Source organism: Urocitellus parryii, unplaced genomic scaffold (genome assembly GCF_045843805.1).
Source record: "Urocitellus parryii isolate mUroPar1 unplaced genomic scaffold, mUroPar1.hap1 Scaffold_70, whole genome shotgun sequence".
NCBI lineage: Eukaryota > Metazoa > Chordata > Mammalia > Rodentia > Sciuridae > Urocitellus > Urocitellus parryii.
This window is the reverse complement of record NW_027554136.1, coordinates 2,026,846-2,032,279: the sequence shown is the minus strand read 5'-3', so window position 1 is coordinate 2,032,279 and position 5,434 is coordinate 2,026,846.

Below are 5,434 nucleotides of genomic sequence, written 5' to 3'. Positions count from 1 at the left end.
ATTTTTATGGAACAATGGTAGGAACTGTCAATTCTTGTTTACAATATTTAAAATCAGTGAATGCTGTAGCAAATATAATTACCAAAATTAAAGCTTGTAAATCTAATCTATGAGATAATTTAAGCATGAATATCTCAAAATCATCAACTTATTTATATTACTACATGAATCAAAATAAAATAGCTTCCATTATATACAATGTAGGTTTTCCTAGTTAAGTAAATTTGGTTAGAAGCAGAACAAAGAAAGTATTTTAGAATTATCCAGCTATGCTGATAATTTTTCCAGTGAATCACATATCCCTGTACACACACACACACACACATACACACAGCAATTAGAAAAAAAAAATTGCAAAATCTGAAAGCAAGGGCGGGAGGAAGAACTTAGTATTAAAATGATATGAAGCAAAACAGCCATGGATGGATTTATTCTAAAGGAATTTCTATCCACCAGGGTGTCTTCACTGACAGTATAGAACAAAAGTGTTGCTGAAATAGCATTATGAAGAGCACACACATTAATGACAAGTAGAAGGTAAAATTACTACTCCTATGGCAGGCAGAATATGTCACCAGAAGCTCCCATGCCTGAATTAATCATTAAGACAACGAGTATCAACTCCCATCATAGCCAAAGAACTAGGATTTCCCAAAGATGTCTCATCCAGTTTGTTCAGTGTCACACTTGCATTCACTTCCAAAAGACAGAAGAAAAGAGCAATCTTCTGAAATTAGGCTAATGCTTGATATTTCCACCTATGAGCATTTAGAAATGAGTACAGTAAAGATAAACCAGGGCCCCTAAAGAGCAGTGGTGTGGCCAGGCAAACAAATGTTGCTTAGAAGAATCACTTAGAATACCAGGCAGACTCTGCCTATGCACACCTTCTCAGGAGTGCTATGTGTAAGTGATGTTCCTGAAGGTGTGATGACAGCCAGATCCTGTGAGGCTAAAACTGCCAGGAAGTTTTTCACAGATAAAGTAGCATGTTTGCAGCAGAAATGTTCATCAAATTCTATGTGGAAAAATCTAGATGTACTGATAAAGCCCTGCTGCCAATAAGCTAAACTCCAACTAATTATACTGGACATTCTTAAAAACTCTGAAGTTCAGCAGCACTTCCCAGACATGAAGCTGAAATGCAAGGCTGGCAGCAATTCCAGGTTCTCCACTCCCAGGAGCTTGCTCTGTTGAGGCAATGACATGCATTCATGTCCACAGTACTGACTATCTGATGGTACCTCAGGCATATTTTTGTATATTGACTAAATTATCCCTCTCTTGTTATTGTCAATTCTGATTTGTTGCATAAAATAAGGACTTCAATTAGAGGAGACTGGATTTTTAAATGATTTTTTAAAATAGTTACAAATAAAGAATTATCTCTCCAACAGATAAAATGTATCAAATACATCAAATATTCAATACAGCATTTACCCAATCTTTCTAAAATTCTATTACCAAGAAGGCCTCTACTTCTGAGCAAGACAAAGCAACAGGAGGTTTAACCTCCCTCCAAAAACAGCCAAGAAAACCAAACAAAATTAATAAAAGCAGTTATATATCATCCTAGAAAGAACAATAATCCTTTAGAGATGGGAAATAAGGTGAGCCCTGTTTGTCCCAGATTACACCTGGGAAGGTTCTAGGTGAAGCACAGAGGGGAGCGATTAAGAAAAACTTGTTCCACTTCCTGGGCTAAGACAGGACTGAGATTTGGGGAAATCAAGGCAGCTCAAATTCATATGAGAGAGTACCAGCCTGGTAAGAATCGAAGAGAAAGAGAACCCCAAAGATTTGCTAAGGGCTCAACTCAGGTGTCTAGCAGAATACTGATCACATAAGTGAGAAAACTACCCAAAACCAGGGAAAGAACCACCAGAAACAGCAGCACAATAGGCCCTCTGTACCTGCAGGGTTCATATTTAACAGACTCAACCAACCACAGATCAAAAATACATTTTAGAAAATTGGGTTGAATATGTACAGATTTTTTTCTTGTCATTATTCCCTAAACAACTATTTATGCAGCATTTCCACTGTATTATAAGTAAGCTAGAGGTGATGCAGGATGATGTACATAGATGATATGCAAATGCACTGCCATTTTACATAGAGGAGATTTATATCTCCAGATTTTAGTATCTGTGGGGTGAGGGGAGTGTTTCTGGAAACAATCCCCCACAGATTCCACAGATTGTATGTCCTCTTTTCACTTCCTGTTTTTTAGAACAGTTGGTTCTCTGAATTGGGTAGGGGGAGAGTATTTCAGTAGCATAGTAAAAATGAAGGGCAAAAAAGCCACTCCCACTGAATTTCATTAAAATCAACATCATTAAGTTAGGGCTATTCCTATATAAAAAGTACAGTCATTCTGTTTTACAAACAGCCTTGGATCTACTATTTCAATGACACATGGACATCAAGTACACATAAAACCTGTGGTACTTTTAAATATAAAGCTTTCAGTGTTGTTTTCATTTGAAAAAAATATACTTCTGAATACAACTTAAGCAACTTAGCAAGACCCTATATCTAAATAAAAAAGAAAGGCCTGGGGAGTAGCACAACAGTTAAGGACTCCTGGGTTCAATCCCTGGTACAAAAAAAAAAAAAGTTTGTTTACCCCTGTAGATACAATGCCAAATACTTGTTGAATAAATATACACCTTGTAACAAATATCCAAAAGGAAAAATTTAACGCCTTACAATAGAAAAAAAAAATTTGATTCAACACCTTGGATTCTATTTAAACGGTTGAACCACTGTCAAGATACTTTTATGATCAAAAAGCTGAGGTTTTTTAGACATATCAATATTTTTAAAGTGGGTTGCTTCTTTTTTTAATATTTATTTTTTAGTTATAGGTAGAGACAATATCTTTGCTTTATTTTTATGTGGTGCTGAGGATCGAACTCAGTTCCTCACAGGTGGTAGGCGAGCACTCTACCTCTGAGCCAGGACCTCAGCCCAGTGGGTCACATCTTTAAGACACATGATAACTATGTCAGAAAGTCAAATATACCTACGACTTAAGGAATAGAAATAGCATTCTCAAGGTAGGAAAATTTACCTAGTGTGTATAGGAAGCCGAAAGGAAATGAGAACAGAATACAAAAACAAGATATTCACCTGTTATTAGGAAAATATGTCCCACGTATTATGTTAATAAGTAAATCAAAGTAAGGGATACAGGGGTACAAATTAAACAGTTGCAGGATTCAAGGGCAGTAAATAAACTCTCTAGTCAGTTCAGTTATTAGGAACTTGCTTAAGACTCATGCTATACCCCATTATTTGAATAAAGAGAAGGTTTTCAGGTACAAAGAGAACAGACCACCATGCTGGAACAAAAAGTATTTTATTAATCATTTTGTTATGCTTTATGTGAACAATCTCCCAAAAAAGAATTATAGACATACATAAAATACACAGATATAACCATTGGGGAAAAAGTCCCAAGAACAATACCTGAGAGCAAAAGCAATGATGGAGCTGGGTTCTTTCTCACAGACTGCAATGGGCACCCATTCATGTTCATACATTAAGTAGTGTTTATCTGGATCACTGTTTAAATTTTTAAAATGCATTAAATAAATAAAACTAAAATTAGCAGAAAATCAAATACAAAATCCATTAACACTCTGTAAGTAAATTTCAGGACAATTTTACCTAAATACTACAGAATTATAATTAATTAAGCAAAAATGTATGCAAATTATGAGAACTTGAATCAAAAGGAAACAAAAAAGCAATCAAGAAAAAAATTTGAAGGCAACCGGAAAATTGTCAGAATTAGGTTTCAAATCACAGGACTATAGAATATTGACTCCAGAAAACTTTCTATAGCACCAAAATTTTGGCCATATTAATCTCAAAAAGAATTTCCAAAGAACCAGAGAAGTCTAAAATACTTTGTTCCAGTATAAGCTTGAGAGAAAAGTCTTCTAGAAACTGTGAAGAAGACATACTACTAGTCCAACAAGAATAACCCAGCCACTCTACTGTTATTACATGAAAACTCAATGGTGACTCCCTCTCAATGTAAATTTTGCTCCCCTGACTTCCAGTCTAACTCTTCTAGGTACTGTTAAGGCACATTCATTCATTTTATTTAGGTGCTATTTACTCAGCCCCTAATGGGCAAGGTTACGACATTAAGGAAAACAAAGCATTTTACATAATTAAGAAATTAATAATGGTGAAAAAACAGACATGGTAGAGTTTGGAGTGGAAAAAAAACACAAAGTTTGTATAATACTCACAAAGGAAATGGAATAGGATTATAGCTATTTCCTGGAAGCAAATTTGCAAAGATGGCTTTCATGGTTGACTTCTCTTTCACCTGGCTGTCTGTGGATCCCAGCAAATATCCATCAAACACATCTAGAATAAAAAAAAATATTCCACTTGTACACTAACATTCAGGAAGAATAAAAAAATTAAAGTGTCAACTTGATTTCCCCTTGGGGAATACTGGCAGACATATCAATATCATAATTATCAGATGTGATTCAAAATTTCTAATCTAGGAAAAATGACTCTTATGGAATGAAAGAGAAAGCACAGTGAAACATATATATCATTGACTCTAGAGACAGGTTTTCTTCTTTACATTTTAGCGCCTCTGAAACTGAGATTATTCTACCATCAATGGTTTCTGCTGCAGGAGACAGTGAGTAGCCATAAGGGTATAACTGCCCAAATATGCATGAACTTCATTACAACTATTCATGTGATGAAGTTCAGGTCCAACTAAGTAATGAGCACTGTGGTTATTATACCTGAGATTAGTAGCAATTGGAAAGTAATTCCAAATTTTATATTGAGCAATTTATTACTTAAACAGAAAGCAAGGAAAGAAAGGACAAGGCACTAATTTACTGTTAGGAAGTAAATTTTTTTTTGGAAGAAATGGCAGTGATTTCTCTTATTTCTTTTTCTTTTTTCAAAGCAGCAATCCTATACTTCATGGAACTTACAGAAGTAAGAGCGCCAGAAGGTAAATAAAGCTGAATCACATTTTGTTATTGTAATACTTACATGTCAAGTAGTGCAACTAAATAAAGAAGTGATAGAATGAAAAGCTCTATCTTAAAAAGCACTTTTGGTAAGTATAAAATAAATATTCTAAGAGTTAAGAAAGCATTATGTCAAAGAATTAGCAGTGATTTTTTTTTCTTTCTCAGAGACCCATATAAGCCAAAGAGACAACTAACAGCCTTAGAGTCAATGAAATATAGAAAAAGTGACTTAAACTGTACCTTCGGAACCACTGGCTGTATCCAGTTCAGGTGGGCCTCCCACTGACTGCTCAGTCATGACTTCAGGTGAAGTAGGCAACTGGAGATGGGTAGAGCTGGTAGAACTTTGGCTGGACAGTGTTGTCAAGAAACGATCCTCTAAAAAAAAAAAAATACAATCCTAAGAG